This window comes from Uranotaenia lowii, chromosome 2, assembly GCF_029784155.1.
Source record: "Uranotaenia lowii strain MFRU-FL chromosome 2, ASM2978415v1, whole genome shotgun sequence".
In the NCBI taxonomy this organism is placed as follows: Eukaryota; Metazoa; Arthropoda; class Insecta; order Diptera; family Culicidae; genus Uranotaenia; species Uranotaenia lowii.
In genome coordinates, this window is record NC_073692.1 from 355,002,703 (window position 1) to 355,026,296 (window position 23,594).

Sequence of the window (23,594 nt, forward strand, 5' to 3'; positions counted from 1 at the left end):
AACGTGACGTATCCTGTTTTTATAAGACCCTCTTATGAAAAGCAAAAACCTCCCATTGAAGTAGGTGTTCATCTGCAGAATTCATTCGCGTCATAAGATAATCTTATGAATTTCATTGATTTTTCTTATGGCGCCATTTCATTTTTTATGGCATGTATAATAGTATTTTTCTGAGTGTACGAATATCTTGAACAATTTATATTTCAACATTATGTGACATACAGTCTAACTCATCGAAGACTCGAAAATTTTAACCAGTATGTTTGGATTGTATTTCACGGTTTTTGAAAAAAAAAATCAAAAGAAATTTTTTTATAAACATTAGCACCATCTACTGACGGAAAGTTTTTTAAAAATTTAAAAGGGTTTTTCAGTTCAGCATTTGTCGGTTTTACAATACTCTTCAAATTTACAGAATATTTCCTACTAATATTTTCATTTGTTCTACATTCCTCTAAAATGTATTTGACTGTTACATCTGTGTTACAAACATCACATTGGGGGGGACTTTCAAGCTTCATGTAATAAGTGTGCTAGACACACCTATCCTGATCTATCCTCGATCTGGTTGAAAAGGTACCGTAATCCGGGGTAATATTGATTACTTTTTTCAATATTTTTCGATTATTTTTCCTGTTAAGGAAAATGTGACATGTTTCATATTTTTAAAACCAGAACTGGACTCTTATGAACGTAAAACATGGTTGCAGAAATTTATTGGACTGCTTTAAATTTGATTTAAAAATCGCTATGGGGTTACATAACTATGGGGTTGCTATGGGGTTACATTGCCCAGTCTTCATATTGACGGTTTTGACGAGTTTTCTTGATCATAAAGGTTACAAAACACCTTCATAATGGTTACAAAGTTTTATTTATCAATTTTACCTTGCATTTTAACGTTTTCTTTTAAAAACATTAATAATCGAAAACAAACAATGATGCTGCATACATCTAGGGGCAAAAATTAAAATAATTACTAAATAGTTTTAGCTTCAAAATACAAATAGAATTTTACTTTCATACATTCCCCTAGGCTCTCCCACTATTTCCATTTTCATTTTTTTTTTTCAAAGTTAATCATTTTATAGGATTCCTATCCATTTGTCCAATAAGGGCTTACTGTTGGAAAATGTACTTAGTTTTTAAATATCAAAAATATCATTAAATAACTATAAAAATATCACTATAACTTTACATTTACAAAGAATTAAAGTTGTTCTTTCACATTCATCCACCCGTTTGCTTCTAAATAATTTTTGGTGTCATCAAGAGAGCTGTTTGGTTTGGTTTGGGTTAATTTTTGGTGTCATCAAGAGTCAAGAGAGCTGTTTGTTTGCGGGCTTAGATAAAATAGATATTTTAAGATTTTTAAATTACATTTTACTATCAGAAAACAATTATAAATACAATCCAAATTTTGTCTATTTGAAACTCAATTAATAGGCTTTCAAACGTAGAAAACAGTTTTCAAAAATTCAAACTATTGACTAAGTTATTGATAATAATGTGGAAAAAGTTACTGATGGTCAAAGTTACCCCGGTGATCAAAGTTACCCCGTTTTACGGTACTATCTTTGCGACTAAGGCGCCGTTCACTAATTACGTGAGTACTATTTTGGAAATTTTCAACTCTCCCTCCTCCCTGATAAGACCAAGTAAGATTTTTCAAACGATGTCAACTAACCTTAAAGCTGAAACTCATTTCAGCGGTAAGCACTTAAGTTTTAGGATTTTTTTTGGTGAATCGTTTGTAAAATTTAGAGTTGGTAGAGTCATATGAAGTCATGAAGTCATATTCGAAATATAAAGGATTCAAATCGTGGTGTCACAACGCTCAACTGTCCTTTTTGTTTTTTGTTAATTTCTCAATTTGAAAGTCTGTTATATGGTTTTAATCGCCGTAATTTGTATGATTATAATTTTAATGGCATGTGCGGCGGAATGAAAACTAGAGAGAATTTATTTTTATAGAATTTGAAAGAAAGGTGGATAGACAGGCATTAGTGCGCCAATAGGAGAAAGCTTGATAGGTGTTGAAATTTTAGGCTAGAGGGCATGTTGATGAAAAGCTCCCATGAATTGCTCCCGCCTTTGCGGAATAGATAAAATGTGAAATGTGAAATGCAAAAAAATCGAGAAGTAGGGTTAGTTGCCCTACTTTGGACCCATTAGGCGGTGGATTTTAAATTATCATGTTTTTCTCATGAATGGACGGGAAACTTAAATCCTTCAGGAAGTTCATTTATAAATTATGATCTTATCTGCAAGTTTCAATGAAAATTTTCAACATGGGTTTCGCCATTATTGAGAGATTTGCAAAGATATGGATGATTTAAATTTCCAACTTTGAACCTACTGTTCCTATTTTGGTACTGGACCAGTTTCTTTCATTGGACCTAGAACTAAAATTCCTATGAAAGTTTGATTTTTCGAAAATAAGTAAACAAATTTATTGAAATTGTAATCTTCAATCAATTACTGTCCTAAAATAGTATTACAGCTTTTAAATATTTAAAAAACTGAAATTTCTGTTATGATTATCACAAACACTTTCATTCCTCGTCAACTCTATCAGCAGAACGATAGCTGAAACTTGATTGTGTTCACTGGCAAGCTGGCAAAAATATTAGAAATATTCAATATTTGTTCTGAATTATGCCCCAATTCAAAATTCGCACCTTTGTTGATTTGTTGGTTTTGATACAAAGATTTGGTGATGTCAGGTCTAAACATGGAACATCAAAGTCGAAAGTTTCCTATATTTCGACCCTTTGCAAATTTTCCGAGTTTTCCATTCATTTTAATTAAATTTTTCAAAAATAGGTAGTTTGGTTCATATTCTTCACAGTGAAAGTAATTTTCCTTTAAACTTTGGCTTGGACAGTAAAAAATCATGATTTTTCCTTAAACACTCTAATTTCTCAAAACGCGCCCCACTAAATGAGCTGTCTGATTTACTACTGATGAGGAGGTACATTTTTGAAAACGTTGAAAATTTTATCAGAAAGACTTTAAATGGCAAAAAAACGGTATGGTAGGGTTCAGGAAGAATAAGAGTTCTAAAGTAGGCTCTAGGTCCAAAGTAGGAGCGCTCACCCTAGCAACTATTCGCAGCAAATCTGAAAAAAATGGCAACGTCGATAGAAATGTTCTCGCATAAGGAAAGCTCAGTAGGCCCATGGGTTGCTACGTGTGCGTAAAAACACGCTCTCAAACCATTGGGCTCGCTATACATGGGAATTCTCTTTCTGGGATTCTCATGTAGGTATAGTTAGCTAATGCAGAGCAAAGGCGGGAGCAATTCATGGGAGCTTTTCATCAACATGCCCTCTAGCCTAAAATTTCAACACCTATCAAGCTTTCTCCTATTGGCTAGTTTTCATTCCGCCGCACATGCCATTAAAATTATAATCAATTTGAAAGTCGAGACGAATAAACCTACTTGATTTAAACCTCCCGAGCAAAAAAGAAAAAAATTGTTGTGACTGATTGTTATTATGAAAAACGAAAAGCGACATTCTTTTATAATAATGTGATTTAGTATTTTTGATAGCATGTTGGTTTCAAATGATTCTTCATAAATTTTATAGAGCCAGCAATTCATTTTATTAATTCGAAGACATTAAAAGATGAAAAACATAACATCAAAAATAACCAACAAATAGGTATCTAGTGAAAAAAAAAACCAGAGTAATATGGTTTCGTATGGCTACGACGAATTATCAAGGTAACATGTCTTACGTACGATTTTCGGAAACCCCCCTACTCCCCTAGTAAGAAATCGTAGGCAAATGTGAATCTCCTCCACCTCCTGTGTGCTTACGTAATTTATGAACAGCCCCTAATGTGTGTAGGGTGGTCTGATTGATAAACTCTTTCTTTGATGTTTTTTAAGTTTATTTGTTGTAAGATTATCCCACTCTTTTTGCCCCTCATAATTTACGACTGATTTTATTTGTTTTATAAAATCTAAAGTAGTTGGATGCATAACTCGAGTATTAAGATTTTTCGCGGATTTCGCTAAAGTATCAACTCTTTCATTTCCTCTTATACCTATCTATGTGACTAGGTATCCATATGATAAAAATTTCATGGTTAACTTTTTTTTTTCTATATCGTGAATACCATTAATAATTGAATTTGAACTGTAAACGACCTTCATAGCTTGTAGAGCACTGAGAGAATCGCAAGCAATCATTAGTTTACCAATAATATCTTGTGTTTTTATCATTTTAAGAGCATTTTTATAGCTGCAAGTTCTGAAGTAAATACAGAAGTAAAAGAGGGTAGTCTAACAGCTATCTCTTGTCGTATTCCAATAGTTGCACTTCCAACAACGTTGTCAATTCAAGAACCGTCAGTATACAAAATTTTAAATTTTTTTCAATTGTTTATTTTTCTTAGAAATTTATTTTTATACACTGTTTCAGAAGTAACGGATTTTTTTAATTTTATCAATACAAGATCGACTTTGAAAATTTTGTGTTTCCGCGATGGTGTATCGTGAAATTTATTCGAACTTATAACGGTACCAGTTTATATTGTACTTTTTGAAACATTCAAAATATCTGTAAATAGAGGATTTAGATGGTCTTGTTTATTGAGAGTATGTAGAATGTAGAGAGTAATTTGAATGATTTGGGGATGTTTTTGGTTTGAAATTATTTTGACAAAATAGTTCATTAATTGTATTTCACGATGATATTTTAAGAACATTATTCCTGATAGCCTTCTTTGTGAGGTTTTGAATTGGACTCGTTCGAAAAGCATCTAAAGATTGTCTAATCCCTGAGTTATGAACAGAATTTAAATGTTTGAGATTGGTTTCAGCACCTGTTGCATATATAATTGATCCATAGTCTACCGCGGAAAGAGTCATTTATTGGTTCATATGAAGTAAACTTCTTCTTTCTGAACCCCAACTAGTGTGGGATAGTATTCTAATAATTTTTTAAGGCTATTTTGTTTTTCTCTTAATTTTTTTTTCAAATGATGATGTTTTAATCGCAATCGATTATCAAATATGATTCCCAAAAATTAATGTTTAGTAAAGTTTCATCTACAGAAAATAAATTAAATCCAGTATAATTAGACCATTGTCCCATTCTTGAAAGACAATTTTGAAGTTTTTCATTGATATCATCCATCGTGTTTGCTCTATAGAAAATAGCCAAATCATCTGCAAAGCCGACTCCGCTTAACTAGATATGACGAAATATTGTTCATAGCTATCAAAACAGAGTTACTTATAAAGAGTATGCTAATAACAGAACCCTGTGGAATGCCGTTTTCTTGATTGAAACTGTCGGAAAGCGTTTTACCAACACTAACTTTAAACAATCGATTTTGTGAAAAAAAATCCAAGAAATATAGAATATTCCCTCTAACATAATACGACGCTAGTGCTTTTAATATATCTCGTCTTCAAGCGGTTCATAAGCCTTTTCCAAATCAAGAAAGATAGAAACTACCTAAATACTCACTTTCTACAAAACTGTCTTGAATTAAGATTCTAAAGCTTCTGGGTTGTCTAAAGTATTAGGACCTTTTCTAAAATCCGATAGATGGGGCTCGATAATATTGTGTGTTTCTAGAAACCATCTGAGACGTTTGTTTACCATTTTTTTTTTCAAAAAGTTTACAAAGACAACACGTTAGTTGTATAGGTTTGTAATTATTTGTGTTTGAAGGACTTTTACTGGGCTTTAATATCGGTACCGTGATGGTTTCTCTCCATCCATCAGGAAACGTTCCTTCCATCCAGAGTTTATTAGATGTTTTTAATGGGTAGAAGAAACCGCCATTTGGTAGATTTTTAAGCATGTATGAGATCTGGTTCGGCGAACGATCTTTCAAAAGTTGCTAAGGCAATTTTCATTCTATTATTGTGAAGGGTTCATTATTGACATTCAAATGTATAGATGTATATCATCTTTATCTAGAGCTGATTCAAATGACTTTCCTATTGCTTCTAAAATTTGACGAGGATCGGTTATCAATGAACCATTAAGTTCAATTGAAATAATAGACTGTGAATTTGATTTTCGTTGAACGTGCTGAATTTTTTTCCAGACTTCTTTAGTTGATGTAGAAAGACACATGGTGGGTACGAGGGTCTGCCAACTTTTTATTCGCACGGTACGTGTTATTCTTCTTGCTCTGGCTTTAGTTTTTTTGTATTAAATTTCTGTGTCACTAAATGTATGAGATTTGAAATTCTTCAACGCTCTTTTCCTGCTTTGAATGGCCTCCAAGGGGGTTTTGGTCCTTATAGGGTAATATTTATATATTTATTTACTTAGGATCACAAATGATCACTAGAACAGAGATTGTTATGGACTTTTCACTCAAAATGAGTTGAAAAAATAGGTGAACCAAAAGTTATATCAATGGCTGAAAAACTACGATGGGCTAATGAAAAATGTGTTTAATATCCGTCATTCAAAATATTTAAATTACATCCCTCTATCACTGACTTTATCAGTTTCTACATCAGTTTAAACTACAAATAATATGTTTGATATGAAAATATTCAATTGCTGCTACAGCTTGTAAGGACGTATCCAAATCAATTTCATTCGCATATATAGCTTTTCTTATACACAATGCCATTCCTTCGGAGGCACGTGAGTGAATGTTGTCATTTGCAAAGTGAATTTTTCAAGGAAGGGAGTATCGTTAGGTTAAAATGTTCTTAAACACAAATAACAGATGGGTTGAACTTGCTGAATAACAGTTTAATTTATTCAAAGTGGCTATAAAAGCCTTTGCAATTCTATTGCATGACAATATTGTTAGTCATTATGTTATCATAAATCGTGTCAACAGAACGAATTAAATGTCTGATATTTGAAAAAAATCCTAAATAACATTCGAAATGCTGAATAGTATGAAGGTGGAAGAATCTTACAAAAATATAATAAGACGAAATTGTTAAGAGTTCTCATTAAACCTATCTGTACCAAAAAGAAAAGATAATTGGAGTGTTTTTGAAATAAGATTGAAAGTTTCCGCATTAGTTATGCTGTTTTCTACTGTGTTAGGAATGGATATGTGTTCAAATTATTATTCAAACTAGGAATATGTACACAAAATTACACAACACAAAATCAAATTGAAACTTAAAGCTATTTAAAACATAATATAGGTTCGGAAAAGTCAAACATCAAGCCAGCCATTAAAAACCTATCAGACACAAACAGTACACACTCGGTAAGTCGACCATGTTAAAATGTGAAATACAAAAATTATTCATCAAATTTTCACTGATGATGGCCAGGATCATGGCCGAAACGTTGGACATTGAGTGAATTTGCTGTTTTTAATAATATTTCAACTAACTGAGAAGTGATCCGTCGCAAATTATACTACATTCACCGATCGCAGAGCCATCATCTATACATTTTTATTCAGCTCATAATTCAGGTAAACTTCACCATACGATGTAAGATTAACCTTTTTTCAATTCACCTTTTTTCTCGAAGAATTGTACCTTTTTGTTCAGCTCAATTCAGGTAAACTTTACTTCGCTGTGATGTGAGTTTCGCATCGAAGGGGTAAAAGTAATTTTTTTGGCTTTTACAGGCATTCACATTGCTATCTCGGTAAATTGTACCATTTTTTCTGTGTAGTCTTACCACACTATAAAATTGAAAAATGTATTCGAACTTATTGAACACCATGTAGATATCTTAATCATTTTTTCAATCATACAAATTAGACTCTACTCCAATATTGACCTTCCTTGGAGGTGCAATTATCGGCATAAGATTTTATGCCGGACCAGCACTAACAAGCAACTGCAATGCATATGTCTGAAAAAAAAAATCAAAACATAACTCATATCAGATCACAAGACGAAGTCGGATGGAAATAATCAGTCAGCAAGGATATTGTCGAATGATGTTCCAAGCGCTTTGTGAGTATGTAAACCGGCGTTAGGAAAAAAACTTTGTTTCTAACCCCCGTCAACCCTCGGCAAACAACCATTGGATAAGATGTCCGGCAGTAAGCGGTAGCTGTGCACGTGTATGTAAACCGGTAATGGAAAACAGTTTCTCGTTTCCATTCCCATTCCCATCAGAGATAAAAAAGAATGAAAAAAAAAAATTACCGGTCAAGCAGCAAATGGCAAACGCAGTGCTTTTTTTGTGATTGGGAGTGGCAGAAAGACTAAGACAATAGCTTCGTTGGCTAACTGATTCTGTTGGTTCACTGGTTAATAAGAATGTTGCGTTGGGTTCGATTCTCACTATTTTTTGTTTTGGGATAAATCATCTAATAATAATAATAACACTAGTTTACAAAATTTTAAAAAAATCGTGAACTTGATAAACTGACCAACATTTTTAATGTAAAATCGGGCGCTGAATCCGAAAATGAAATTCAAAAAAATCTCGGTAGAACCGTTTTTGAGTTATGCTCCAAATATGAAATTTCGGAAAAATTAAAAAAGTTCTTGTACTTAGATTAAAATATCTCGGACGGCATAACAGTAATTTGAAATCTCTTTTTTGCATATTAAAGGTGAATAAATTTTCTATCGATCATCTGAACACTGTTTTTGCGTTTGACGAACAGTATTGTTGATATTAGTGACTTTATGAGGAAAAAAATTATAAAAAACGCATTTTTTTAGAGAAAATTTTGTTTCAACGAAAGTTTTTGACTCGATGGTAGCATTTAAAAAATCTGATTTTCTTTGGCGCTTAAATGTCAATTTAAAACAAAGATTTCAAATGGTTATTTATTAAAATAGGTTGAAAATTGAAGAAGTTATGGCTACTTTACCATAACTGTAATTTTTGCAGTTTTTAATAGTTTAACGAATCGCAGTACACTTATCATAGTATAGGAAGAATGAAACATGATAAATCTCACTCGCACCAAGTCAAAATTATTTATTAGCTTACCAGAACGTCTCATGCCAAGTTTCAGAAAGATCTGACCATAGGGAGCGTTGCTTGAGTCTCAAACGTGAATAAAATTTTGAGGTATTTTGCCCGGAGGAACGAAAAATAGGGTGATTTGCCAATCGTTGTCCCCTAACCCATTGTTGCACAGCATGACTTAAATTGTCAATATTTCAGCTGTTTTTCAACTTTTCCTCAAAAATAATACTGAATCATGTGATTCGGAATGTTGTCTGATGAAATGAGGCTTTTGTTATATTTTCTGCTGGTAAGTGTGTATCTTATGACAGTTTTAATTTTTCTTGTTTTTTTCGTGCGGTTTATGTGCTTATTGTTAACAAAAACCTTAACATTCCTTCTACGGCAAATAAGGTTTAACGTTAGAACAAAACATTTTTCGTATCAGTTTTCTATACGAAACGTTTGTTGGACAATTTTAACACCATGATTTTGAAAAAAAAATATAATCCATACTTAACCAGAAAATATGTTGAATCGTGCAACAATTGGTCCGCTCAATCTCCTCCTGCCCCATTGTTGTACATAATTCCGCTGCAAAATTTGTTTAGAAATTTCAAATTTATAAATTCATATACCTCCAATAACTTTGTTTGGTTGTTTTTACAGCTAAAAATAGCAATTAAAATTTTGGAAGTGATTGATTAAGTCCTGAATTATAACAACGTGTTTTGAATTAGTAAGGAGGCTTGTACGGGAAAATCCTAATTTTCATTCAAAAACCATCAGCGTTGTACTGAAAGTTCAAAAAGTATAATTTTGTATTTTTAAAAAATATTTCTTGTTTCTTGCAATACATTGCATGTGAACAAAAACTAAACCTAACTTGTACCCCAGAAATGATATTCATAGTCAAACAAAAAATTCAAAATAGGTAAATATTTTTTAATTTTAGAGTTTTTACAGCTAATTTGAAAGCTGGTTAACCGGATTAAAATAAGAATCGCATTATACTGCTTTGCATAGCCCATAAGTGTGATAATTTAAAACTTTTGCAAAAACATGAAATTATTGAAAGCTTTAGAAAGCAAATCCTGGAATTTTACGATACTTTTCAAAGGATTACGATTTTTTATTTCGAAATGATTATAACTTTTTTCATGAAATACTTTGCTTCTTCTCATGCTAGCAAACAATTAATCTTAAGAATGGGCAAAATCAATAATTTGAAACAAAATTAATTTCAAACATATTTGAATTTCTAGTACATGCGAAAAGTTCTTCTTGCGTACAAATTGTCATAAAAAATTGAACACGTTCATTGACTACATGCAACTAAAACAACTCGAATTTTCTATTGATATGACATGTTTTTTTATGAATAAGTGGATATTTACGTTTAACTAGTAATTTTAGTAAATTCCGTGCTTTAATTAATTTTTTTCTACTCAGAATTTTCACATCTTTTGCACTCAATGTTGATTTTTAATAATTAATTCAATAATTCAAAGTCACTTCATAAATCCATAAGTTTATTTTTTCTACCGTCAAATCTTAAAAATGAAGTTTTGAAATTATTAAACTCGTTGAAAAAGCTTATGTATGTATGAAAATCGGGCAATTTGCATTATCTGAAAAGTATAAAAGTCAACTTAACTGCATTGGCTTAGAGAGACTACTTTTTTATTAGATTTATTTTGAAATCCTTTATCCCGATCATTTACTCAACATTTTATGCAAAGAATCTAAAAGCTGTTCTGAAAAAAACTGTTTCTCTAATTTCGTGACGACAAATCTAAAAGAATTTTATTCCATGTCAACAACGATCCCCTTGATATTGTTAGTAATATTGTCAGAATATTGTACAGGAGGAAAACTACGACCCTTAATCCCAAGACTAGAAGTCGAAGGTTGGAAGACCCGAAATATTACTTATCGGACGTGCAATTTTCTCAGGAATTCGAATCTGCCGTCGAGTTGCCGTCACTGGAGACATCTATGTGAAGCTTTATTTGGCCCTTATCATCCAGACAATTAAACAGTCATAGCTTTGTGAAACTTAATTTGATCCAAAACCGTTTTTCTGCCGGAAAACTCTTGGGAAGAATTACTATGTGATGTGATTGTTTCCTGAAATTGATGAAATGCTACAGAGGTTACATTAATTACAAATAAACCCACTTATATGAAAAAAATATTTAAATCAATTAATTTTTCGAAAAAAAAAAATTCTTATACAAAATTGTATATCGTGAGCATAAATCAGTCAAACGATCTGAAACTTTGGGCGTGCTTGTGTCCATTTTCAAGTTTTAAATTGAGATTCATTATGTAAAAATCGATCGACATTCAAGTAAGTTCTAAAACATTTGTTTAATAAAATCGCATCTTCTTCATAGGGGTGAAAAGGGGCAAAACAGATCACGTTCTCTTATCTTTACACCTGTTAAAAGCCACTTAAAAATTAAGCATTAAATACCTTTCAGTTCATTCTGTGGGATTTTAAAGACACAAAATTTTATGTTGGTATGACATATAAAGAAAAAGGCTCAACACTGAACAAATTAAGTTAAATAACACTCCACTCAAATGGCATCGGGTAAATTAAGAGGTGGATTTGCGTTTCTGAGAAAACTTCACGTGTGATAAATGCTATTCCAGACACTCAAACCGTTGGCTTTGTGTTTTTTCTTTTTGGCCGAATTGGAATTGGAAACTTCATTGGACGGTTTATATGGAAGAAGCCCCGCCCCCCTCCCCCCCTTCATAATGGGCCGTCTAAAAATTAGATTGCATTTGAACTAAAAGTTCTCATAATAAGCTTCCTCAACAAATATCAGCCTATTCGACCTCTTGGTGACTGATTTTTGAAATGTGCAACCATTGGAAAAAATCGGACAACATTATGCACGACACAAAATTTGCGTGTGCAACTATTGGGCGCAGACAAGCTGTTTTAAATGATTTTTTAAATTTTTATGTCACTTTTTTCAAACACTTGAACTTTTGGATCTTGTTGACCAATCCTGTATGTGTGCATCGACAAAAAAAATCGAGTGAATTATGTTGAAATGACTCATATACAGCATAAACACCAAAATCATGTGCTTAGCTGTGCAACGATTGGCAAATCACCCTACTGGTTTTTCATCCATAACTTTTTTCATCCCTAGCTGATTGTTTTTTATGATTGATTTTCTTAAAGCCTAAGTTGAGACAAATATTTCACCCGAAGACTGTAACTCGATTGGATTTGAAACAGAAAAGTTATTGCGGTTCAAAGGCCGCCAATTTTGTCCAACACGCAATGAGTACTTTTTACGCATTGCGTTTTATACGACAATTTTCGACCAAAATACAATCTTTGAACCGCAATAACTTTTCTGTTTCAAATCCAATCGAGTTACAGTCTTCGGGTGAAATATTTGTCTCGATTTAGGCTTCAATAAAATTCACCATAAAAAACAATCAGCTAGTGATGAAAAAAGTTATTGATGAAAAACCTGTATTTTTCGTTCCTTCCGGGCAAAATACCTCAAAATGTTATTCACGTTTGAGACTTAAGCAACCCCTCCCTATGGTCAGATCTTCCTGAAACTTGGCATGTGACCTTCTGGTAAGCTAATAAATAATTTTGACTTGGAGCGAGTGAGATTAATCATGTTTCATTCTTCCTATACTATGATAAGTGTACAGCGGTTCGTTAAATTATGAAAAACTACAAAAAATACTATCATGGTAAAGTAGCCATAACTTCTTCAATTTTCAACCGATTTTGATAAATAACCACTTGAAATCTTTGTCTTAAATTGACATTTAAGCGCAAAAGAAAATCAGATTTTTTAAATGCTACCATCGAGTCTAAAACATTCGTTGAAACTAAATTTTCTCTGAAAAAATGCGTTTTTTATAATTTTTTTTCTCATAAAGTCACTAATATCAACAATACTGTTGGTCAAACGCAAAAACAGTGTTCAGATGATCGATAGAAAACTTGTTCACCTTCAATATGCAAAAGAGGGATTTCAAATTACTGTTATGCCGTCCGAGATATTTTAACCTAAGTACAAGAACTTTTTTAATTTTTTCGAAATTTCATATTTGGAGCATAACTCAAAAACGGTTCTACTGAATTTCATTTTCGGATTCAGCGCCCGATTTCACATTGGAAATGACCTTCAGTTTACTGAGTTCAAAAATGCTGTAAACTAGTGTAATTATATGAAAATCCCATAAAATGTATTAAGGTACACCGGGGCAAGTGCAAACGATCAACTTTCTTCTGTTACAAAAAAATCAAAAAATATTTCTTCTTCTAGAAGTTGTTGTTGTTGTCCAAACCAACAATCTGACATAGATTAACTAAACTTTCTTTCAATTATTCACTAAAAACACGGCACTGTTTGATTACACACGAATTCAAGTACGTACTAGACATGAAAAGTGTGTTTTTGTTTTGCTTTTTTTGGCTACAAAAAAGGCCATTCAAATCCGATTTTTCGTCGAAAGGTGAGTGTTTGGGACTGATATTCAGGTGAAAGCAGAAAATTTATGATAAATTTTCAGTAGACCTTAAAAATTGTGAAAATAATATTCACTCCTGTCAACCCACACTTCGGGGCAAGTGCAAACGACACTACCGGGGTAAGTGCAAACGCACCTTTAAGCCATGTAACATCAGACATTAAAAAATGATCTCAAAAATGGTCCAGCATTATATTAGAGTGGTCAGAAAGGGTATCCAAAGTGTATCTGAAGCGGATATTACAAATTCCGTAATGCCTTGGCAAATGAACGTCTTTTGCTTCAAACAACAGTCAGCAAAACTGAAGTTCCAAAAAGTAATTAATATAGCAGAAAAACAGCAAATACATCAAATAAAGTTGATAAAACATACCGGAACATGTATTAAATTCGTTTTAGTAACGATACACTGACGCATCTTTGAATAAGTTTGGAAAAAGCATTGCGTTTGCACTTGCCCCCATAAATGGGGCAAGTGCAAACTTAGAAATTTTTTCACAAAAGTGCCGTTACTTTTTACCAACATTTTTTAATTTTTCACTTTCTACGGGAATTTGTTGAGAACCATTTTAATGATGCAACGAACGATTTTGAAGATTTACATATTTTTCTAGAACATGTGAAAGTTGAACTATGGTGAAAACCGTTTGCACTTGCCCCGGTGTACCTTATATTGTTTCGCTTGAATGTAGTGCTTTGGAGCTTAAATCTTTATGCCAGTAGTGCTTTTCCAATCATATCATTTTTGGTACAGTATACTTTTCAGCGCATTTTTGGCATAAAGTAGGCGCCGAGAGGCATTTGAATTTGGCTACCTCTTCTTTGGACGTACAGATATTTACTACTACATGTATTTTTAAAATTAAATTTAGTTTTAAATATTGAACGTTATTTTGCCCCTTCATACCCCTTTCTATGCAATATTTTGCCCATCGAGAAGATCACAAGAACGTTCCAGCAGCAAGCCGGCTCGAGGCAAGCAAAAACGATACAAAGTGCTGCTGGTGGTCAAGCATCATCAATTTATTATTTAGTGCCGTGACACGGTGCAGTCAGCTTGCAGTCGCCATCATCATCATCACTTGGCCCAGCCATAAGCTCTGCTGCGGTCGGTGGTGGTAACAAGAAGTTCCATTGAAAGTTCTTCGGAGTGCACCTGGTGCTTCCGATTGCACACATTTCCCAGATCCAGCTTAGTTAGTTTATTTTAGCCTAGGGAACGAAAAACTGACATTCATGATCAGGGGTTTTGCTCCCTTGGTTGGTGTGTTTTGGCATTTAGATGAGTTTAGTTTTTGCTCGTTGAATTTTTCAATCGGTTCCGTGACAAAGCATCGTTGAGCTGTGAAAATATTGCTCCATTAATAAAGCTTTTTGTTTTGAAATAATGAGAATTCAGACAGTAATCTGCTTTAAAATTTTGTAAATATTCGGCATATCGGTGAAAAGTAGTTATGAAATTGATAAAGATGGATAGAGAAGTGAGAAGAAAATTTACAGATGTTGAAAAGAGCGAAAGAGCATTTTTGCGAGGAAACTTATTAACGTACACCATACTTTACCCTGCAACATTTCATTATTTAGGAGAAGTAGTACCGGGATAGAGGTGGCACTACCTTAACCTATACAATGAAATCTGGTTGGTCCGAAGTCTACATGTGGTGGACACGTATACTCCGGACGGGCAAAATATGGCGTACGTTAAGCTCCAGAAAGCTTCCCTATTGCGCGCAATGGTTCTATCGATGCGCTAGCCGTGTTGATATTTCGTTATCACGGCATGAATGCACTGTATGAGTGCTAATCATTAGGGTCAACGGTCCAATTTGGCTAAGCCCGAATTATTTTGAACCATTGATTTGATTTGATTTTTAAAGCCTATTATTATGATTTTTAAGATAAGTTAACCACCGTTAATTAATTTTGTAAATTTATTTTTCGGCATCTTTATCAATTTCATAACTACTTTTCACCGATATGCCGAAAAATAAATTTACAAAATTAATTAACGGTGGTTAACTTATCTTAAAAATCATAATAATAGGCTTTAAAAATCAAATCAAATCAATGGTTCAAAATAATTCGGGCTTAGCCAAATTGGACCGTTGACCCTAATGATTAGCACTCATACAGTGCATTCATGCCGTGATAACGAAATATCAACACGGCTAGCGCATCGATAGAACCATTGCGCGCAATAGGGAAGCTTTCTGGAGCTTAACGTACGCCATATTTTGCCCGTCCGGAGTATACGTGTCCACCACATGTAGACTTCGGACCAACCAGATTTCATTGTATAGGTTAAGGTAGTGCCACCTCTATCCCGGTACTACTTCTCCTAAATAATGAAATGTTGCAGGGTAAAGTATGGTGTACGTTAATAAGTTTCCTCGCAAAAATGCTCTTTCGCTCTTTTCAACATCTGTAAATTTTCTTCTCACTTCTCTATCCATCTTTATCAATTTCATAACTACTTTTCACCGATATGCCGAAAAATAAATTTACAAAATTAATTAACGGTGGTTAACTTATCTTAAAAATTTTGTAAATATTTACGAACATAAACAAATACGAAAATAATCATTTTTTTTTTGTTTAGAATCAATTCCTATGTGTTTTTTAAAAATATTTTTCACATATAGGTAAGTATTGGTGTTCTCAGATGCCGCCATTTGGAATGTCTTTAAACTATAATAGTTCTTTTCGAAAGCTTAGGAATGAGATTGCAAGTTTAATAAAAAAACAAGCTGCATGTTTCGGGAAAAATTTCAATTGATCCATTTATCAAACGCTGAAAAAAAATCCGAACTGAGTTTTCCTGTAGCATAAAACTTTGAAAAGAAAAGGAAAACAAATCTCCAGCAGCATCTTGAGAGAAAATGTTCCTATGATAACAAACTAGTATTCTTGCAAGTTGCAACTAGCTGCTCAAAGAAACATTGGCTAGGGCAAGTTGAGTGGAGTTTTTCTTTCAGATGTTGCCCTGTCAAACCCAGGAGCGATTTTTCTTCCGCTGCTGAGACTTTGGCTGAACCAACAACGAAACCGGGACTAATGATTTATGTTTTCTCATTTGTAGCTCCGGTAAAATTGTTAATCCAACATGAAAGTACTCTTTGCTTTAGAGAGCGTAAAATTAACCATTGCATAGAAAAACCTCTTATTGGTTGCGAATTAGAGGTTTAATTTTGTTAAGCACGGTGATATATATTTTGAATAGTACAATTTCAACACCTAAAAGTTAATAAAAAAAAACTTTCAAGAAGTTTTTTCTAATAATGTGACGCAACACTGGAATGGGTCATTAATGTTTTAAACAGGTAGCTCATCGATAAAATAGAACGTTCCATTACTAATAGAAAAAATTTGTTACATGTGTTGGACATGTTGTAGTTAGTTGAACCAAAATGATGAAGCAAGCTGAAACAGCCAAACAACGCTTTTTAATCTCGCGAATACGATGCAACTACACACAGAATGCAGACAGAAAAGGTGCTGTTCGTTACCAGTTGAATGCTGCGACTAGCGAACCGAAGTGAGTCACTCGAGTTAAAGTTGGTATCACAAATATTTTCAACAATTACTGACCTTTAATAAATAATTTTAAAAACAATTTATCCTTGTCTAAAATTTTGATTTTCACAATTTCAACAGCCAAGTTGTGTTCTCGTGAACGTTTTTTAAGCAGAGGTTTAATTTTTTGCTGTTTTTTCATACACTTTTCAATTTATTATTTAAATGTAAATGGGTACAAAAAATGTCTGATTGCAGTAAAAAGTTTTTTTTTTTGACATTTAATATTAAAATGTCAGTGAAATTGTTCAGTAGTCACAGACTTAAATGTTGAGTTATTTTGATCCAAAAGTGTACTCGGGATGCCTCGTCACAATAATGGCCGATTCTGAATGTCTTCTGGATATTTTCATCCCCTGATTGGATCTGACTGTATTAGAAGGGGGGTAGAAGTGTATTATTTTTGAACTCCATACCTACATAGCTATCTAGTGCGAAAGGTTCATGTTGTTTTGGCATGTAATGCGGTTATGTCGTTCTCGGAACGGATTTTGCTTCCGATGGCTGACGGTCTACTAGTTGGTGTCGCATCTATGCTTCAGAGCATGAAAACTAGGGTTAGTCGTTTGATTAGACCGAGATTGGAAATAGATCAGAGCAAACAATTTGATACAAAATTTCTCTATGAAATTATACCTATCTGAAGGAATATAAAATAACAAATCAGCGCTAATCTGAATATTATAAATTTTTAGAATTCCCAGCATCATTACATTTCATTTTAAAAAGAAAAAACGTTCATAAATGGACCAAAAAAGGTGCATCGACCATAAGCTTTGAGAACAAGATTACAGCATGCGAAAAGATAGAGCGCGCGAGCAATTTCTTCGAAATGAACGGTTTCAGATTGCACGGTCGCTTCGCATACTAGTGAGTCACTACGATGATACCCACCTACCTACCTATCCTAGTCGAGATCAATAATTAATCAGAGCTCCACACAATAACATGTTTGTCCGATGCTTCTGCGAGGTTTCATTTGATGTGGAACGGAATTGACGATTTGGTTCTCTGTCTGTCCAATTTGGGGTTTTGTGCTCCTCTAGCAATAGTTTATCAACACCGACGATGGTTGTGTAAGGTTCAGCAAAAGGATAACTTGCTAAAGCCACAATTCCTACAGCAATATATAAGCGCCAAAAAATTTCTTCACATGGAAAATGTTACAAGTTCAATAGAGCAAAAAATTAACCAATTTTCGTGTGGTTTGGATTTTAATTTTACCTTGAAATATGTACATTGTAACAATAAAAATCACAAGAAAAGAATTGTGCAACTATGCTTCTGATAGAAATGTCAACTATAAAATATTTATAACTATCGATATTTCTAACGGTTATTTTCTTAATTTTGATACTTTCAAGATTTAAATCGGTGGATAAATATTCAAATAAAATGATGAAGTTTATTGTTGAATTGAAAATGACTGTTTTGTCATACTAATACCATGGTCTTGGCTATGCGGGTAGTTATTTAAGGACTTGACTATATTCCACCTTTATTACAATTCATTTATTCATTTTCATAGTATTCCGTCTCACGACATAACTTGACGAACATAATTCCTATAATTCACTCGGTCCATGGCAACCGTTCTCCAATTTCTCGGGCACCCCACGTTCGCCAGATCACGCTCCACTTGGTCTAACCACCTCGCTCGTTGCGCCCCCGCTCGTCTTGTTTCTACCGGATTCGTAGCGAACATCTGTTTTGCAGGACAGTCGTCCGGCAATCTCGCAACATGTCCCGCCCAGCGTATCCGGCCAGCCTTCACCATTTCCTGGATACTGGGTTCATCCTTCGCCTCCACACTCCATTCTCCTGTACGCCGCCATAGATGGTTCTTAACACTCGTCGCTCGAATACTCCGAGTGTACGTAGGTCCTCCTCGAGCAATATCCATGTCTCGTGCCCGTAGAGAACAACCGGTCTAATAATCGTCATATACAGGTTACACTTTGTGCGAGGGCTAAGTCTTAATAACCTTTACAACAAAAAAAAAAAAAAACTCTATTCCACCACTAAAAGCTTGGTTTTCAGCAAACTTTGTATCAACTTCTCAATATCCACAGAAAGTTCTGTTCTGTTGACGAAGTCATCTAGCTGGAACGTGAATGGTAATGTTTTGCAGTTGTTGGGGTTGAAGTTGTTGAGATGTTGGCGCTGAAACTACCAGCAGGCGTGCGCAGATAGTCGGATTTGCTGACGATATCGTGCTCATGATTACCGGCGAAACAATCGAGGAGGTAGAAGACCTTGCAACGGTGTCCGTAGAAAGGGTTGGCAAATGGATGGATGGAGTTAAGCTTCAAATAGCTCACCATAAAACTGAAGTTCTGCTCGTGACCAATAAAAGAGTTGTGCCGCACATGGAGATTACTGTTGGAGGGCACACGCCCAGCAAACATTTTTGTAGCTATATTTCTCAACAACTTTGTTATACGTTTCATATACATTATAGAATGATCGTATGAAACTCGAAAAAACGGCATTTACCTACCAAAGTGGAGGCAATATACACACATATTTCAAACTTCTGGCTAAAACGATAAGAGTATACGATTTCGACATCATATTCATACATACTGAAAGAATGCCAGAGAGCAAAAGTTTTTTCTCTCAACGCATGCAAACCGTTGCCAGCGACAATATTTGCTGCCTCTGTCATTGGGCAATTCTTGCAAATACACCATCTGATTTTTAGCAATCTGGTTGCACTGATCGCCGAGAGAACAACAAAGATGGATCGAAATCGTCTTCAGAATCTGCAAACATGGCGGACTTTTTATCATATCCGATTGAAACCATTTAAGCCGACTTCGATTAACGATTTTTACGACCTTTTAATTGCGTAAGTTGGAATTACGATTCGCAGTAACGTTTTTAATGACTTGAGTTGTCATTTCTAATGCGATTTCATGTTTGCTGGGCGACAACTTCGAAACAGCAGCTGAAATACCTTGGAGTAATGGTCGCCCATCGCTTAAGTTTTGGTGCGCTTGTCAAATACTGTTGTGAAAGTGCATCGAAAGTCATAGATTCATTGGCCTGGATTATGCCGAACTGCCATGGTCCAATGAGTAGCAAGAGACGTCTCTTTGCGAGCGTAGCACTGTCGAAACTACGAAACGGAGGAGCGGCCTGGAGCTCCGCGATAGAGGTAGAGCGCAACAGATCCAAATTACGGAGCACACATCGGTTGATAGCCATGCGAGTTTCCTGTGCGTACAGGACCATATCAGCAGATGCAGCTTTTGTCATCGCGGGCATGGTTCCCATCGACATAACTCTGGCGGAGGATATGGAATGTTACAAAGCAAGAGCTGTTAGAGGAGTGCGTAAAATTCAACGAGCAGCGTCAATGCTCAAGTGGCAAAAGCATTGGGACGCATCGAACAACGCAAGATGGACGCATAGGCTAATCCCGAGACTTTCAGACTGGGTAAGTCGGAAGTATGGAGAGGTCAACTTCTACCTGACGCAGTTTTTTTCAGGTCATGGGTGCTTTAAGCATTACCTTCATCGGTTTAAGCTTATCAGCTCGCCCTATTGCCCGGAATGCGTAGAGACGGAGGAATCGGCAGAACATGCTATCTTAATAACATAAGGGCAAAAAGAGCACTCGGGACGAACTAGGCACCATTCTTTTCTGAAGAAATAAATATTTTTTCAGATAAATTTTTACGAAAAACAGTGTTGTGGTTACTATGGTATTATTTTATACAAAAAAGAAATCTCCTTATCATCTTTAAAGAAACATTTAACAAAAAAAACCACTAGGTTCTCAAGTGACGAAAATATGGGGGAAAAGTTCATATAACGCCCCATGTGGCTAATACGCGCCACCCTTGTTTTGAAGATTCTGAAACATTTTGAGCCTACAAAACATTACCAATTTGTTTTAAATGCTGCGATACGCCATGGCAAGTATGAATTTTTCCTTAAAATGCCCCTGTGTCGTGATAATTTCACAATTTAGGTTTTTCGTCATTTTGATCTAAATTTTAAAACACTTTCAATAAGGTTTCACCAAGCAGAGAAAAACGAATAAGACAATATTTTCCGACACATCGATAGAGGAGAATCTAAACTATGATTTTATGCTAAAAAATCATACTGAACTCGCAAAGGTATACTTTTTACTGGTATGTTCTATCACGGCCCATGCGCTCGTTATAACGCGCCAATCGTAGTTGGCTGAAAATAGCATTAATTTTTCAAAAAGGCCAATTTTCATTAAAAATGTACAAAAAGTATAAATCCATACTTTGAGCGTTAATTCAGCCCAAAAAATTGACTTTTCCATTTTTTTTTTAAATTTTGATTAGTCCATTTTGGTTTTCTTTTCAGTCAAAGTGTCTGTAAGTATTGGTGTGTTTTCGGTCTTCGGCTGCTTTCGGGTGTGTTCGGCTGCTAGGCGCGTATTGAATACACAGCGGCGCGTATTTGCAACACAGTTTTGTTCTGTGGCTTTGAATATCGTTTTTAAAAATCAAATTTTTGAAGCAACTATAGCAATTTGTGTAATACAAAATCAAAGGCATTTGTAGAAAACACTTTTCTTCGACGATTTCACCCATTTTTAACACAATTTGTACGTGGAATACATCAGGGGTGAGCAACCTTTTGAACCAACGGGCCAATTTAAATTTGAAATTTTGTCGGCGGGCCGCACTTATAATAACTTTTTTTTTTCAATAATAAGCAGAGCTTCGTGGCATTTTTTTAACCGAAAGTTTTTAGCGAAAACAAATCTGAAAAAGGAAAGATAAATCGAATTCACTTTTTTAACATCAGAAATTCAACACGACATTTTGAATACCCGATATTGAGAAGGTGTATCATTAACTGTTTGACATTTTTCAATTCTCTCGATTTTTTTTAAATTACTTCTTGGCAAACATTCGTTCATAAAACATTCGTTTTCATTGGAAGTTGAATCGCTAATTGACTTTGTAGGATTTTTTTCCACAGTTAAAACTTGTCCTCAAAGCCTAGATTTTCTCCTTCAAACGGTAAAACCCCCGTTTTTTAAATTGAAATTGAACAGGGTGGTCAAAATCACAGAAAAATTTCAATTTCACATATTTTTAAGCAATTATCTACAAAACTACATTCTTAATTCTAGAATTTTTATGCAGATTTTTTAATTTTTTCATCTTATTTAGATATTATTGGGATATAATTTCTCTAGTAATATAATGACTTTGGTAATGGGGAATGCGATTGAAAAGTGAAATAACTCAATTTATCGATGTTTGTTATAAATTTTCTATCAAATTTCTAAAAAAACATCACAGATAATTCTCAAAGACCTTTTGGGTCGAATCACAGAATTTCAGATATCTATTGCTTTTATCAAAAACTTTGATTTTTGTCGGTAACTTTGATGCCGGATAATTCAAGTTGATAAAAAATTCAAAAACGTTCACCCAGTCATTATTATTAAACTTTCGTAATTTTCGCCAATATTCAGAAATAAAAAATATTTCACAAGGTTTTGGTTTTAATTTTTTCCAGTATTTTAATGCTAACCGAACCATCCTTTTTGCCGAATTCGATAGAATAATTTAAAAATATTTTCTGCTGAGCATATTTTTTATCATAAAACTTTATTTTTACTTGAAACGAAAATAATGACTTGACTAACGGGCTTCGAAATTCCTTTGATTATGTGTAGCTTCCGATTTTTAGCTGCTCTTCCTCACTTTAATGGATTTTGCTTTTCAAATTTGAAGGAGTTGAATTATTAGGAAAAATGTATCCTGATTCCTGAATAATAAAAAAAAACTCCAATATTACATTATGCCAATATACAATATTGCATTTATGCCTTAAACAGAACATAATAAATGCTTTAAAAGCTAGGGAAAAGGTCAACGATCTGAATGACTATTGGGAAAATGCATATAAACGCATATTTGACCATTTCATTTCATTTTTCCTAGTAATCCATTGAAGAAAAAAGTTTAGGCATGAACATTTGAAAAAAGCTTCGCGGGCCGCACATAAGGGTCTCGCGGGCCACATGCGGCCCGCGGGCCGCAGGTTGCTCACCCCTGGAATACATAGAAAATCAGCGATTCGCTTAGGTGGCGCATAATAGGGCATGTCCCCCAAAAATTTTTGAGCACCGGAAAATAAGCTTGTATGATAGTTAAATCATCTTGATCTATAATGTACGCACTGCAACATGATGAACTAATTGTTCTTCAATTTTCATCATAATAAAATTTTAGATTTTTCACTCAAATTAAAATTATAACGCGTTTTTACTTTATCTTGTTGACTCGGGGAAAACAGAGAACCATTGATCGGGGCATGATGAACATTTTCTCCGATAGAATCTAGCAGCGAATTCAATTCGATGAAGTCAACTGAACTATAGATCTACAGCTTGACTATTTTACATCTAACGATTTAGCCTATTGGTATGGTGTCGGAGAGGTAATCAGAAGATTCGCGTTCGAATCCTGGCCGAGGCGATATTTTTCATTTATCATTCATGATCGATTATTTTGATTGTTGCATTATGCGGCTAATAGCATCATCCGCCAAACAAAGCACCAGAAACATAATACATGAGTGTGTGTGAATTGTTTGTACTCTACAAACAGACATTAA

At 34.2% G+C, this 23,594-nt stretch overlaps 1 protein-coding gene across 4 annotated transcripts in view; it reads left to right on the forward strand.

Annotated features, from left to right (window-relative positions):
• The window catches only part of LOC129748667 (GTP-binding protein Di-Ras2), a 454,908-nt gene that overhangs the window by 210,503 nt on the left and 220,811 nt on the right, over positions 1-23,594 (forward strand). The gene's annotated exons all lie outside the window — the stretch shown is intronic.